This window comes from Anguilla anguilla, chromosome 19 (genome assembly GCF_013347855.1).
Source record: "Anguilla anguilla isolate fAngAng1 chromosome 19, fAngAng1.pri, whole genome shotgun sequence".
NCBI lineage: Eukaryota > Metazoa > Chordata > Actinopteri > Anguilliformes > Anguillidae > Anguilla > Anguilla anguilla.
Genome location: NC_049219.1, coordinates 1,965,309 through 1,982,289, shown reverse-complemented (window position 1 = coordinate 1,982,289; position 16,981 = coordinate 1,965,309). Strand labels below are relative to the sequence as shown.

Here is a 16,981-nt window from a genome sequence, read left to right as displayed (position 1 = left end):
AAATTTGATTAATTAATATCAGATCACTAGCCCCTAAGGCAACTCTTGTAAATGAATTAATTACTGATCACCAAGTTGAAATCTTATGTGTAACTGAAAGTTGGCTTAAAACTGTATATTGCCTTAAATGAATCCACCCCTCCTGGCTACAGCTATACTCACGTTCCCCGTCTGACGGGTCGTGGGGGTGGTGTTGCTGCTGTATATCATTTTAATTTTTTTGCTACTTTGAAATCCGGCTTCAAATGTAAATTTTTTGAAGTGCTTGTTCTCAGTTTTGCACATCCAGACAAAAAAGCAGTCAGTTTTATCCTCGCAATTGTATACAGGCCACCAGGGCCATACAGTGGCTTTTTACTTGAGTTAGCTGATTTCCTTTCCAGCCTGGTTGTTAATTCAGATAAAGTAGTAATTGTAGGGGACTTCAATATTCACATGGATAGTGAAGGTGATCCTCTCAGATCAGCACTCTTGTCTATCACTGAATCTATTGGCTTCGATCAACATATACATCAGTCCACACATTCTCATAGCCATACTCTTGATCTGGTCGTATGATACAGAAATAGCAAATATAGCAGTTATGCCTAAAACCCTGTGCTATGAGACCATTATTTAATTACTGTCCAACTTTCACAAGTCTGTCATGTGTCACCAGATCCTTCATTCTACCTTAGCTGTAAGCTTTCCTCCAGGACTGCAAATGCCTTTATTAATGAGCTCCCAGGCTCATTTGTGCACTGTGGGGATTTTCTTGGCTCCCGCCCAAACACATACAAAAATGCAAGCATTAGCTCAATTGATCAGCTGACAGACAACATAAATTATGTACTTTCCAGAACCCTGGATACTATCGCACCTCTTAAGAAGAGGAAAGTCCGCTATAAGAAATTATCACCCTGGTACAATGACCATACTCGTGCTCTCAAACAATCTTCATGCCAACTTGAGCACAAATGGCGTTCTACTAAATTGCAGGTATTCCTCCAGGACTGGAAAGACAGTCTACTAACTTATAAACATGCCCTCTCCACAGCATGTTCCTCATACTTATCTACTTTAATAGACGAAAATAGAAACAATCCTAGGCACCTGTTTAACACTGTTGCCAGGCTGACCAAGAATCAAGTTGATCCATGTGCCTCAATATCATTTAGTAGCAATGACTTCATGAATTTCTTTGAAGACAAAATTATAAAAATCAGGGGCAAGATTCAAAGTTCTCCTACCACCCCTCATATAGGGTCTGCCCTTCCATCCGCTCAACGCATGGATGCAGAATCTTCAGAAGAATGTTCAGAAAGACGGGCGGCCTATCTGAACTCTTTTGCTCCAATAGATCTCATGGAGTTTAATGCCATAGTTCATTCCTAAAAATCTTCTTGTCTTCTAGACCCTATCCCTAAGAAGCTTTACAAGGAGCTATTACCAGTGATTGGAACACCAATGTTACATATTGTCAATGTGTCTTTCGCATCTGGACACATACCACAGACTCTTAAAATTGCAGCCATCAAACCCCTTCTTAAGAAGCCAAACTTGGATGTGAATGACCGGTCTAACTACAGGCTTATCTCGAACCTCCCTTTCTTTCTAAAATACTAGAAAAGGCCATTTCAAAACAACTTGGTTCATTTTTGCACTCCAATCATATATTGGAAGTCTTTCAATCTGGTTTTAGACCCTCTCACAGCACTGAAACAGCCCTGGTCAAAGTACTCAATGACCTACTCCTCGCTTCCGACCATGGCTGCATCTCTGCACTTGTGCTTTTAGACTTGAGTGCGGTATTTGACACAGTTGATCACATCATCCTTCTGGATAGACTTGAAAATCTTGCAGGCCTCCGTGGACAGACACTCTCTTGGTTCAGGGTTGATTTTTATCACTTGAGAAACATCTCAAAAATTTGGAAAATACTGTCCTTACATGATGCAGAAAAGCTAGTTCATGCTTTTGATACTTCAAGATTAGATTACTGCAATGCTCTTTTGTCTGGATGTGCAAATTCCTCTCTGAAGGGCTCCAGCTAATTCAAAATGCAGCAGCTCGTATTCTCTCTAGAACAAGGAGATTCGAGCACATCAGCCCAGTGTTAGCATCGCTTCACTGGTTGCCAGTTAAATTCCGAATAGACTATAAGATACTACTTCTTACCTTTAAAGCCTTACATGGGCTTGCCCCTTTGTACTTAAATAATTTACTTCTTCCTTATATTCCCTCACGAACGCTCTGTTCTCAGGGTGCAGGCCTCCTTGTTATTCGTAGAATATCTAAAAGTACCATAGGTGGTAGAGCCTTCTCCTATCGTGCTCCCCTCTTGTGGAACAAGTTGCCTGCCCATGTTCGGGGCGCAGACACTATCACCTTATTTAAAGCTAGGCTCAAAACATATATTTTTTGTCTCTTATATTTGAGGGGCAGGAGTGGGTGGTGGGCATAGCTATAGAGTCTCTGGCAGACTGAGCGGTTAGTGCTGTCACTGGATCATCATTGGTAGTGCTGTGTTAAGCTGAACTGGTCATGGTCTGGTAATGACTGTCTCAAGCCTGCCCTTATGGCTGCGTTGGCCCCTGCCTCTGTTTCCCTTAGCTATGCTGCCATAGCCTCATTCTGCCGGGGTTTTCCTTTTCGCATGTGGGCACCTCTGTTTCTTCTGCTCTGCTTGCTAATCTACCATTTGAACCCCCTAAGAATGTTTTTCTTCCTCGGCTCTGGGCACCTGCCCGGAGCTCTAGCCCAAGTTTGCTGAGCACCCCCCCCTGACCCGCAGCTCCAGCCCTAGACCAGCTAGACCAGCTGGGCACCCCCGCCTCCTGCCACTGTTGATTTTCCACAACAAACCGGTGCCTGCCCACAGCAGATGGGTTCCCCCTCTGAGTCTGGTTCTGCTCAAGGTTTCTTCCTGTTATCAGTCAGGGAGTTTTTCCTTGCCACTGTTGCCCTAGGCTTACTCTTTGGGGGCCGGTTCTCTGTAAAGCTGCTTTGAGACAAAGCTCCTTTGTTAAAAGCGCTATACAAATAAAATAAAATAGAAATAAAGTGTTGGCCTGAAAAGCAAAAGTGAGCCTTTGATCTTGTGCCATTTGCCTTGCTTCTCAGCTCTGCCTTGCTATTTTATGATCACAGTCTTGGATCTCTGGTCTTGATTCTTTAGCTGATGATAATATGTAAATTAAATCTAATAAAATACATTTTACATGTTGGATACATTTTTTACATTGATGGTACTTCTGTATTTATTAAATGAGGGCACAATCTGTTAAAATAGCTTGACTCAAAAATCATAATTCTCACTTGCCTGACAATTTTATTGTATTCTATTTTCACTTTAACTATGAAGTGTTTATAAAAACATGCTGTCATCATCTACTTTAATAATTACATAATACTCACATGGCCTTCCTGCAGTTCCCGAGTACTGGTAGCAGTCTCTGATAACCTGCTGCTGATGTGTTGTAGGTCTTCAAGTCAAACTCATCTAGGATCTCCTCTGACATCAGTAACACAAAGGCCAGGGCTGAACATTGGTGTGGTTCCAGCTTTTCATTAGAGAGTTTTCCTGATCTCTGGAAATTCTTGATTTCCTCCACTAGAGAGTTGTCATTCAGTTCACTGAGACAGTGGAACAGATTTATGGTCCTCTCCGCTGAAGATTCTGTTTTGATTCTCTGCTTTATGCACCACACTGTATTCCAAATGCTCTCTGATCTGCTTTCTGTGTGTGTCTGTGGATCTGGTACAGGTGATCTGCTTCCTGTCTGTGCCAGTATTCCTCTTAATAGAGTCTGAATGGAGTTCAGAGAGAGGCCTAGAAGGAATCTGAGGAAAAGGTCCAGGTGTCCATTCTTACTCTCTAAGGCCTGATCCACTGCAGTCGTGTGTAACTCAGACAGCTGTACTCTGTCACTGCGAGGTTTTGATTCTTCTGCTCTGAGTACATTCCTGTTCTCATTCACACATGAATGAAACACAAACAAGGCAGCCAGATACTCCTGAATGCTCAGATGCACAAAGCAGTAAACCATCTCCTCACCCAACCCACACTCCTCTTTAAAGATCTCTGTGCACACCCCAGAGTACACTGAAGCTTCACTGACATCAATGTCCATCTCTCTCAGGTCCTCTTCATAGAATATCAGATTGCCCCTTTCCAGCTGTAGTAAAGCCAGCTGCCCCAGTTTCAGGAGGATTTCTGTATTTGATGCTGACATTTTCTTTGGGGTTGTCTCATTGGTGCCATGATACTTCTCATTCTTCACATTAGTCTGAATGAGCAGGAAGTGTGTGTACATTTCAGTCAGAGTTTTGGGCAGGTCTCCCCTCACTTTATCCAACATTGTCTCCAGAACAGTAGCAGAAATCCAGCAGAAGACTGGTATGTGACACATGATGTAGAGACTCCTGGATGACTTTATGTGTGAGATAATTCTGCTGGCCTTGTTCTGATCTCTGATTCTCTTCCTGAAGTACTCCTCCTTCTGTGGGTCATTGAATCCTCGTACCTCTGTCACCTGGTGGACGCACTCAGGAGGGATCTGATTGGCTGCTGCTGGTCGGGAGGTGATCCAGAGGAGGGCAGAGGGAAGCAGATTCCCCTTAATGAGGTTGGTCAGCAGCACATCCACTGATGATGACTCTGTTATATCACAGCAAATCTCATTGCTTTGGAAATTTAGAGGAAGTCGACACTCATCCAGACCATCAAAGATGAACACAACTTTGACTTCATCACCTTCAAAACTTTTGATCTCTTTCAGTTGTGGATAGTATTGCTGCAGAAGTTTCATGAGACTAAATTCTCTCTCCTTTTTCAGATTCAGATCTCGGAAAGGAAGAGTGAAGATGAAATCAATGTCCTGATTGGCTTTTCCATCTGCCCAGTCCAGAATGAACTTCTGCACAGAGACGGTTTTCCCAATGCCAGCGATGCCCTTTGTAAGGACAGTTCTGATGGGTTTCTCTTGTCCAGGTGAATGCTTAAATATGTCATTGCAGATGATTGCAGTCTCATGTGTGGTTTGTCTCTTCGATGCCATCTCAATCTGTCTGATCTCATGTTCATCATTGACCCCCCTACTTCCCCCCTCTGTGATGTAGAGCTCTGTATAGATCTCATTGAGGAGGGTCTGGTGGCCCTGCTTTGCTAAACCTTCAAATATGCATTCAAACCTCTTCTTCAGATGAGTTTTCAGTGCCTGCTGGGCTCTTTCTTTGAATTCATCTGAGGAGAGGAAATATGAGAACCAATGTTTAAAATAACAGAAATAGACAAAAAATACTTATGCAGTTTTCACAATGTTTTACACAGCTCTGAGAGTGTTGCACATTAAATTGTAGCTATACCTATGTAGTCAAATTGTAACTAATTTGGTAACAAGAGGTTATTACTGATTAACGCCAATGTAGGAAACATGGAACAGTTAACAATATTTTTGACTACACATGCGAAACAAGGCCAGCCCTGTTACATCTCTTCTGTTAATATGAAATAATTCTGCATCATGAGGACACATTGTGAAATTAACAGGCAAGGTTTACTTGTTATGTATCATGAAGATATGCCCTATATGGTATAACTGCACCTTCAAGTAAAGTGTTGCCCATACCTCTAGTAGTGTTTCACACTTCTCACAAACTGTTGTACACACAACAATGAAAACATAAAAAGGATTCATTTCCATTTAAACATTCAATTTCTTAATTGTTCATAGTATGATGTGTCTTTATGGTAAATATGGTCTTCATGGGTCATGCAGTAATTTAATTATCTTATAATTATTATGATCGGTGCTCTTTAATCCAGGATAAAACCTCAGGGCAGTCAGTCTGATGGGACAGTGGTTTAGTGACTGGCTTTTGATCCCAAGGCTCCTGGTTTTAAAGTCTTTCGGAAACATTTAATCTCATGTGCATTTGATTGCCCCATTATTACTGCTGGATGCTATATTTGAATTGAAATGCCTTCCTGTACATGTTGTGTGTGATGTTTTTTATATGCAAGACTGTTGATGTAAAACACTATTATCAAAGTGTGAATACTATAAATCAGTACTCTGTTATTTTGTACTCTGTTATATTTGTCGGCTAAACTCATTTCAACATTCTAATGGCCACAGTAGCAATGAGAGACAATTCTTACTGTGCTGCTCGTCTCTCTCCAGTGGGTCAGTGACATCCTTCTTCTTCATGTTCCTCAGGATATGGAGTGTAATCTTCAGAGACCCCTCAATGCCACAGGTCTCCAGCATCTTCTCAACTATATACAGGGCCTCAGGATCTTCCTGCCCTCTCTCAGTGCATTCTGGGTCATCAGCAATTTGATGACCCTTGAACAATTCCTTCATCTTCATAAACGTATCCAGTACAGAAGGATCTTCTGTTCTTCTACTATTAAAGGATTCTGGGCAACCCTGACTCAGATGGCTCTGAAACAGTTTCAACTTTTCAGTCTTCTTCAGCTTCATCAGAGTGCGCAGGAGAGACTGAAATAAACACATTTAGAGGTGTGCTGTATCAGAGTGTAAAATAAACACATGAAGAGGTGTGCTGTATCAGAGTGAAATAAATACATGAAGAGGGTGTGCTGTATCAGTGTGAAATAAACACATGAAGAGGTGTGCTGTATCAGTGTGAAATAAACACATGAAGAGGTGTGCTGTATCACTGTGAAATAAACACATGAAGAGGTGTGCTCTATCAGTGTGAAATAAACACATGAAGAGGTGTGCTGTATCAGTGTGAAATAAACACATGAAGAGGTGTGCTGTATCAGTGTGAAATAAACACATGAAGAGGTGTGCTCTATCAGTGTGAAATAAACACATGAAGAGGTGTGCTGTCTCAGTGTGAAATAAACACATGAAGTGGGTTGGTGTATCAGAGCCATGGAAACAAAGCCTTGCTTTATTGTGGGTGGTAGTGTGTAGTTAGGGTAATGGTATAATGGGTGAGGAGCTGGTCTTGTCAGAGGTTTGAATCCCAGGTAGGACACTGCTGTTGTACCCTTGAGCAAGGTACTTAACCTGCATTGCTTCAGTTCATATCCAGCTGTATAAAAGGAAGCAATGCAAATGCTGTGTAAAAAGTTGTGTAAGTTGCTCTGACTAAGAGTGACTGCTAAATGCCTGCAATGTCTCATGTTTTCTCTTGTAGGAAGGCCAGAACAGGAAAAGATACTTTAGAACACAACATGCAGCAGGTCTAAAGCCTATATTCGAAATGCAGCTTTTGCTCCTGATTTATGTTTTTCAGGGACACTACTTGTGATGAATCACGAATGTCCTTGGAATAATTTAGTTGTAGAGTTGAATTAAGTTTCTCAGTGCAATACATTTTTTAATGCTAACTATACAAACTGAGTGCTGAGTGTCCATTCTACCTGCCCCGGGAGTTTTCCGCAGTGATCACTAGGGCCGTTTACATTCCACCACAAGCGGACACGACGAGGCTTTGTCGGTGTTACATGATGTGCTAAGCGGACTGCAGACCAAGCATCCAGACGCTGCCCTCATCGTGGCAGGGGACTTCAACAAGGCAAATCTTAAAAAAGTTATGCCAAACTTTTGCCAACACATCAACACTTCCTATGACTTATTTTAGGACTTATATTAGAACTTACATTTTTTTACTTATTTGTATTGCTCGTTTAATTTAAATGACTGCTCTTTATATTCTCTCTTTAATTTGTATTCATATCTTATATTATTTAATATTATTAGTATTATTATTTATTTATTTATTTATTTATTCTGTATATAATTATTATTGAAGCGTTATGTTGCACAGTCTACAAGGAGATTGTCGCACCAGCATTTCACTGCATGTATGTATATGCATGTGACAAATAAAGCCTTTGAACTTTGAACTTTAAAACATTCTGTTGGGAGTGATCCACTGCCATCGTTTATGGATCCTAAAAAGGAATCCGGTCTATCTGTGAGCCAAAGAGGGCCAGAGCACTCTACAACTTTAATAAACCTGATTAGATATTCAATCTGATCGTCTGAAAGTCATATTAACTTCAAATATTGAAATAGAAAAAGAATATATCATACCTGTTTTGAGGAGGACAGTGTCTCTGAACGCTTCTCTTCTGAACGACTTAAATCCAGTGAGCAGTGAATCCTGTGAATAAATCATGAGACACAACTTAGTTAAACTCTTTTACTGGAGCTCTAACTCACAGCACATGGAGACAGAGCTACCAGTTAAACTCATCCTCATACTGCAGCTCTAACTCACAGCACATGGAGACAGAGCATCCAGTTAAACTCATCGTCTTACTGCAGCTCTAACTCACAGGAAATCTTGACGGAGCTTCCAGTTAAACTCATCCTCTAACTGCAGCTATAACTCACAGCACAAGGAGACAGAGCTTCCAGTTAAACTCATCTTCTTCCCGCAGCTCTAACTCAGAGCACATAGAGACAGAGCTTCCAGTTAAACTCATCCTCTAACTGCAGCTCTAACTCACAGGAAATCTTGACGGAGCTTCCATTTAAACTCATCCTTTTACTGCAGCTATAACTCACAGCACATGGAGACAGAGCTTCCAGTTAATCTCATCCTCTTGCTGCAGGTCTAACTCACAGCACAAGGAGACAGAGCTTCCAGTTAATCTCATCCTCTTACTGCAGCTCTCACTCACAGCACATGGAGACAGAGCATCCAGTTAAACTCATCCTCTAACTGCAGCTCTCACTCACAGCACATGGAGACAGAGCTTCCAGTTAAACTCATCCACTTGCTGCAGGTCTAATGCAATATGAACGTGTTTCTTTACCTTTGATCACCTGTGAACTCTCCACTGAAGTGGATTGGACGATTCATTGAACGGTCACTCTTCATAGACAGACAGCTGGGTACACGTGACTCAGCCCTATCAACCTGGACCCTGTGAACAAAACATGGAGAAAGAGCTTCCAGTTAAACTCATCCTCTTACTGCAGATCTAACTCACAGCACATGAAGACAGAGCTTCCAGTTAAACTCATGCTCTTACTGCAGCTCTAACTCACAGCACATGGTGACAGAGCTTCCAGTTAAACTCATCCTCTTACTGCAGCTCTAACTCACAGCACATGGAGACAGAGCTTCCAGTTAAACTCATCCTCTTACTGCAGCTCTAACTCACAGCACATGGAGACAGATCTTCCAGTGAAACTCATCCTCTTACTGCAGCTCGAAAACATAGCACATGGAGACAGAGCTTCCAGTTAAACTCATCCTCTTACTGCAGATCTAACTCACAGCACATGAAGACAGAGCTTCCAGTTAAACTCATGCTCTTACTGCAGCTCTAACTCACAGCACATGGAGACAGAGCTTCCAGTTAAACACATCCTCTTACTGCAGCTCTAACTCACAGCACATGGAGACAGAGCTTCCAGTTAAACTCATCCTCTTACTGCAGCTCTAACTCACAGTAGGCTACATGGAGACAGAGCTTCCAGTTAAACTCATCCTCTTACTGCAGCTCTAACTCACTGCACATATAGACAGGGCTTCCAGTTAAACTCATCGTCTGACTGCAGCTCCAACTCACAGCACATGGAGACAGGGCTTCCAGTTAAACTCATCCTCTTAGTGCAGCTCTAACTCCCAGCACATGGAGACAGAGCTTCCAGTTAAACTCATCCTCTTACTGCAGCTCTAACTCACAGCACATGGAGACAGAGCTTCCAGCTAAACTCATCCTCTTGCTGCAGATCTAACTCACAGCACATGGAGACAGAGCTTCCAGTTAAACTCATCCACTTGCTGCAGGTCTAATGCAATATGAACGTGTTTCTTTACCTTTGATCACCTGTGAACTCTCCACTGAAGTGGATTGGACGATTCATTGAACGGTCACTCTTCATAGACAGACAGCTGGGTACAAGTGACTCAGCCCTATCAACCTGGACCCTGTGAACAAAACATGGAGAAAGAGCTTCCAGTTAAACTCATCCTCTTAGTGCAGCTCTAACTCACAGCATAAGGAGACAGAGCTTCCAGTTAAACTCATCCTCTTACTGCAGCTCTAACTCACAGCACATGGAGACAGAGCTTCCAGTTAAACTCATCCTCTTACTGCAGGTCTAACTCACAGCACATGAAGACAGAGCTTCCAGTTAAACTCATCCTCTTAGTGCAGCTCTAACTCACAGCATAAGGAGACAGAGCTTCCAGTTAAACTCATCCTCTTAGTGCAGCTCTAACTCACAGCATAAGGAGACAGAGCTTCCAGTTAAACTCATCCTCTTACTGCAGCTCTAACACACAGCACATGGAGACAGAGCTTCCAGATAAACTCATCCTCTTACTGCAGCTCTAACTCACAGCACATGGAGACAGAGCTTCCAGTTAAACTTGTCCTCTTGCTGCAGGTCTAACTCACAGCACAAGGAGACAGAGCTTCCAGTTAAACTCATCCTCTTACTGCAGCTCTAACTCACAGCACATGGAGACAGAGCTTCCAGTTTAACTCATACTCTTACTGCAGCTGTAACAGTGCGTTCACACAGTGAGTAACTCGGTTGATGAGTTGCTGGAAGTCCATTCATTCTCTAGGTAGCTGAGCGAGGCCCAGCAACACAAGCAACTGGGCAACTGAGCAACCAAAGTTGCCCTAAAAATGTTGCTCACAGCATAACTTTTTTGCTGGCATCGCCAGTCAACAGCCAATCAGAGTTTCAGGCTTCCTATTTCTCCAACCGATATGATACCATTTCGCAAAGTATTATCCCGCTCAGTGAGAAAAAATGGACGAACAACATATCATTATGGTACAATTACACCCGGTGTTATACAACGTTTTAAAAAAAAGAGTACAGGGATAAGCGTCTGAAAATGACACTTGGACGGCAGTTTCAGCTTGCTTGATAGCAAGCTAGTCTGTGAGATAAAGAGATCGCTAGCTAGGCAGCTAACTAGTGAGAGAGATATGGAGAGATCGCTAGCCAGCTAGTGAGAGGGATAGAGAGGTCACTAGCTAGGTGGCTAACTTGTGAGAGAGATATAGAGAGATATATGGCTAAAGAGATGACAATAACAAATATTTATCAGTGTCTGACATAACTATAGAAACAAAAGGAGATGATATGTGGCTATATGGGAAATATGCGTCTTTTGTTACTCATTAAGAGGATGAGTTAAACTCATCCTCTTACTGCAGCTCTAACTCACAGTAGGCTACATGGAGACAGAGCTTCCAGTTAAACTCATCCTCTTACTGCAGCTCTAACTCATAGTAGGCTACATGGAGACAGAGCTTCCAGTTAATCTCATCGTCTTACTGCAGCTCTAACTCACAGCACATGGAGACAGAGCTTCCAGTTAAACTCATCCTCTTACTGCAGCTCTAACTCACAGCACATTAACTCTCTGATTCATGCATTTTTACCTCTTTCTCGCAAGGCCGTGGGTTCCATCGTCAGTCTCGGTCTCCTCTGAGGAACTCATTTTAGAAACAGCGCCCCCTGTCTCAGGACACCTGAACACACCAGATCAGATTCACAAGTGGGTTCTGACCCAAATTGGCATACCTGTAAATACACACAAGAAGAACATGATAACGCACACACATAATAATACACTGTGAGGGCCACATAATGTAAACGTGTAACACAAAAAGGTAATTAAATTAAGTTTGGTGCATTAAAATATGTACGCACCATATTATGTTATTTGTGCATTTTATCCCACTGATATACTCAATGTATGTATTGATAATGAGTCCTTTGCGAAGTATCGCAAATTTGTATGCCGGCCCTTTAAGAGTTGCGCTCAAGCAGCAAACAGGTGGTGACGGGCCAGGTGGGTTTTTTTAAATAGATTTGGGGCAAGAGGTAGCAACGGAGAATGGAGTAAAGGGGAGTCAGCAGAAAATAATCAAGAATCCTGAGATTTGTTGGCGTTTTTGTTTGGATTGTATTTTTTTCAATCCACAATTATTCAACACAGCTCCAAGACAAGAAAACGAGTAACCTGCTGAACCTACGTTTTAAAAGAATTCTCTTCTACTGCATCAGGAGGGTGAGCCGAAGCTTTTTGGGTTTTTTTTTTTTTTTGCTTCTTTGAATGCAATGCATTGCTTAATTATTTGTTTTTGGAGAGGAAAGAAGATTCTTGCATTATGCATTATAATGCATTATACTCATGCATTAATTTTGGTTTCGGGACTTATTATTTTTGGCACGTTTTCTGGATTTGTTTCCCTGGAAACCGGACAACTGCCTCTGTTGTAATATATAAATTCCGTTCGAATAGATTCCCGCGAATATAGCGTGTTCATTCTGTTTAAATTGGTCTGAATTTGTTATAACACACACACACACACACATACATCAAACCTCATAGAACAGACAGCGACAAATCTGGAATTTAACTGAGCCATAAACTTGTACAGTAATACAATTCCTTCCAAAATATTCTGCACCCATGATAACAATTACTAAGACCGTTCAATATAAGGATTACCAGTGCTGAGGTATATTTTCATTGTCCAACATATGGAATATATTTAATGATATAATGGAAACTACTAAAATGACACATTTCTCACATTTCTTTACAAAAATTGTGCGTCACAATTATTAGCACCCCTGTGTTTGGTACTGTGTGCACCCTCCCCTCGCAGGGATAATGGCACTGAGTCTTTTTACATAACGTCTTATAAGACCAGAGAACACATTGGGAGGGATCTTAGACTCTTCCTCCACCCACAATCTTTACCAGATCCTGATGTCTTTGTTGATCCGTGCTTATGGGCCGTTCTGTTCAATTGAGTCACAGGTTTTCAGGGAGTTTCAGCAGTCTTTAGACTGTTGTAGCCATTGCACAATGATGCTTCTGCAATATTAACCTTTTTATTTGTGGATTTTAACGTGGATTTGGGGTCATTGTCTTGCTGAAAGATCCACTAGTTTCAGTCTGCTGGCAGAGGTAGTCAGGTTTAGGGCTAAATTGTCCTGGTACTTGGGTAGAGTTCACGATGCTGCTTTCCTTAACAAGGGCCCCAGGACCAGTGTGAGCAAAGTAGCCCCATAACATTAAAGATCCACCACCGTATTTTTATTTTCAGTATATGCATCCTTAAATCTATCCTACATCATATTCCTGGACATGGTTGTGAGGGGGGTTGGAGCCTCTCCCAGCATGCATTGGGCAGGAGGCAGGAAAAAACCCTGAACAGGTCACCAGGCCATCACAGGGCATGCACACCATGCACTTACACATTCATACATTCAAGCAATTTAGTGCCTCCAATTGGCTTAACCTGCATGTCTTTGGACTGTGGGAGGAAACCCATGCAGACATGGGATGAGAATATGCAAACTCCACACACACCACCATGCACCAGCAGTTTTAAACTTCTTCATCATTGCCCTCACAGTAGTACCTAGCATCTTCAGTTTATTTTTTGATCTATTGCCTGATTTTCAAAGGTCAGCAACCATTTTCATTTCGTTCGTCAGTTCTTTGTCTTTCTCTGTGGCAAAGATGAAAAATGGGTTTCACAAGCAGGTTCTCAGTTTAATCCTCCAGTGAAACAGGAAGCCATGGAAGGCCACAAGAGCTTCTCTTAATATTGATGTAGATTGAGTTTGATTTTATTTTATTTATAAGAATCTTTAGGGGTGCCAATTATTTTTATATATTTTTGGGAAATAACAACCCTACCTGAATCCAACCGTCACACTAGAGGGCGCCAGTTCCTCCAATCTTAGTTTGTTTTCTGTGCCTGTTTAGTGCTAATTAAGGAGTTGTGTCACAAACATTTAATAGCCTGACCAGATTCACATTACAGGTATCTGTAACTGATTTATGATTAGTCAAAGAGCTAATTTAAGATCTAACTGCATTTTCACTCATCAAAAAACTTTTAATATCTCGAATTAGGCTACATTTTGCTAGTAAGATTGAAGTTACTTTCACCATTCAGTTGTATGGGACCTCCAATTAAGATATCTACAATTCAGTTTTGACTATCAAAAACGTGAATTCCAGATACTGTATCGCCATTTCAATAAGAGATAACTCAAATAAGAGATATCTCCACTTAGCTCTGACTTATTCATAATTTCAGTTAAAGATATCTTTAATTCCTCGTGATTTAAGATAGCAGGTAACGGGGGACCAGGACGCAAACGCAGAATGGGAAAAACACCAGGAACTCCAAAAAGGCAAATCCAATCAAAGACTTCACTCTCATACAGGTAACAGAAAACAGTGAACAAAAACGAGTGCCAGACAGGGCACTTTCAAAAACAAAAACAGCAGAATTTTCAACAAAAAAACCCCAAAAGGAAACAGAACTCGGGCAGGGCAGAACTCACAGACAGAAACGCGGGCAGAAACAGACCGGCAGATACTCTCAGGCAGAAACATTGTAGTTTTACCACGGCAGACTCACGTCAATAACATCCGCCGTCGCATAATTACGTAGCCTAGTGTAGTAAGTGCAGTTGGATTCTCTTAGCACCGCGGTTGTCTTTTCCTAAATCCTTTTGAATTCTCCTTCACATTTTTTCTTAACCTCATGACGCTTTCCACCGAGGTCAAGGAAAAGTGGTTAGGAAAAGACATAGGACGTAATTCTTTGACTATTCTGACGCAGCCTATAGGCCTCAGAAATCGTGTCGTCATTCCCTTCGGGTTCGTTAGCATTTTCGAGACTTCCGGTTTAAAAAATAGACGCCCCTTTGGGACAAATGAATGGCGATTATGACATTTGGAAGTTTTTTTGTATATGAAAAAATAATGCTTTTTACCCATTTTTTATCATCTAAAAAAATTCTGTCATTTAAAAAAGCCAACTGCTAACGCCTAAGTGGTTAGCCACCCGAGATGACCCGTCGCACAATGACATTACACACAGAGCTGTTTAGATTTTTTCGATACACGCGCGAAAACCGTTTTCTTCCCCTTGTTTTCCGTTAGTGTAATAAATTATACATTTTTCTATTTTTTACAGTTGTATATATCGTTGTAAACATCTTAATATAACTAGGTTACTTGCGCTTCACTAGCATTGCCAGGTAGCCGCAAGAGCTGTGACGTAAATAACATGCGCAGCAGTGTTAGCGTTTTGTTAGCAAAATAATTGTTTCGGTTGAAAAACGACCAGCGGATCTAGTGCCATTTAAGAGAGAACTGTGTTCGGATAAAAACTTCCAAGTTTTAAACGCCAGTTTAAATCACAGACTGTGACAGGGACGGTTATGAGAAAAGGCCTATTCGGACGCTGCCTTATCGTGCGCTTACCTGTAGGTGGACGCTTTTTCGCAATTTTCGCGTAATAATAGGCGCCTGCGTTCTTCGTTGTCCGTTCACCCGATATATAAGCAGCTTGAAACACAGCACAACTTGTCACAAACACATACATATAGCAATTGTAAGGTCAGCTAACCTTATTTTTTTCCTAGTGGGAAAACTAGAAGACCTTCGTCGGTTAGCCTAGTCAAAGATAGACGGACACCCCCAGTCAAAGCCTGCGAGAGTAGACCGTAAACTGTAGCGAGATCGTCATCCAGTGCCGAATTGCCCCATTTTATTCACTCGAACAGGGTAATGTTTATTAAAGTCGTCGTAATATGTTCATATATGTTTTGGATGGACATGAAATTTCACACAAAGGTAGTTTAATAACCCTAAATACCGGACACCTAGGCTACTTCCAACCCCCACGTCTTTTCGAAATTTTCAATAAAAAGGACGGGACCAACGCCGCAAGGGAGCGTGTCCGGGTTCTGGAGGGTGTCCGACTATGAGTAAAATGATATCATATAGAGTAATCTCTGCCTAACATAATCACTCCACTGTATATTTTTCCTCAACATTGCAAATCACTTAATTTGTTTAGTAGGCTAATGGGAATGATTTCCTCTAAAACATGAAAAAAATAAGCAACAACCCCTTAATTGTTTAATTAAAAACAAAATCGGGCTTTATAGTGCAAAAATGTCAACAACAAGCGACAAGTCCTGTGACGTCCGTCTCACTAGGCTACCTCATCACGTGGTAGAAGTGGTCATGGAATATCAAAAAACTGAAGTAAACTTTCTTTTAAAGGTTATTTTTAAAATTACTTTCTGGTCTAAACGGTATGTTTGGATTCCGTATGAGCTCTTAGCTGTTAGGTTACGCATTAAACTCTCTATTTTATTGCCAGTTATCCGTTTTTCTGAATTACGCGGGTTAGCGTGATTATACCTGCAGATTTCCATTCCTCCCCGCAGCCCTTTACCTTCAGCTTCTCTTACCTCAGTTCCACTCCACAACAGACTGTTTACTCCATTTTTTACATTTCATTTTATTCCTTCTTTCCTATGATTTCTTTCTCCTCCGTTTTTAAAATGGCCGTTAAGCTTCCGTTTCTATTTTGGACCTTTGGACCTTTCCTTACTTACCTGTTTACTGGCTCAACTGAATGTTCGATGGGTGGAGTTTTATATATTTATACTTTTTATTAGCTGCATCAGTGGTGGTATTTAATAAGTTATGCAGAATAAACAAATATTTCATCCATGTAGATCTTTGCCAAATTTTAGCACATACAGTGAGCACCATAATTCATTGGATAGTGACACATTTTTTTGTTATTTTGGTTCTGTGCTCTAGCACTTTGAGTTTGAAAGGATACAATGACAATGAGGTTGAAGTGCAGACGGTCAGCTTTAATTTGAGGGTATTTCCATCCATATCGGCTGAACAGTTTAGAAATGACAGCACCTTTTGTACATGGTCCCCCCATTTTAAGGTACTGCAACGTATTTGTTGAATTGGCTTCACGGATGTGTTTTCAGGCAGGTGTATTCATTTATGTCGTTAGTGAATGCAGAAGAGAGCTGTTGATGTCTAGTCTTGATTCTAGACTTTGCAATTGCCTTTGGAGATTGTTGTTGGGGTGTGACAACATGAGGAAGACAGCAGTGTCGATGCAAATTAAGCTGGCCATCATAAGCTCAGAAATGAAACTCAATCAATCAGGAACATT

General features: G+C 41.4%; 1 protein-coding gene and 1 pseudogene across 1 annotated transcript in view; both read right to left on the bottom strand.

Moving 5' to 3' along the window:
- The window catches only part of LOC118218891, a 217,111-nt gene that overhangs the window by 168,759 nt on the left and 31,371 nt on the right, over positions 1-16,981 (bottom strand). The gene's annotated exons all lie outside the window — the stretch shown is intronic.
- LOC118218933 lies at positions 4,459-16,361 on the bottom strand (annotated as a pseudogene).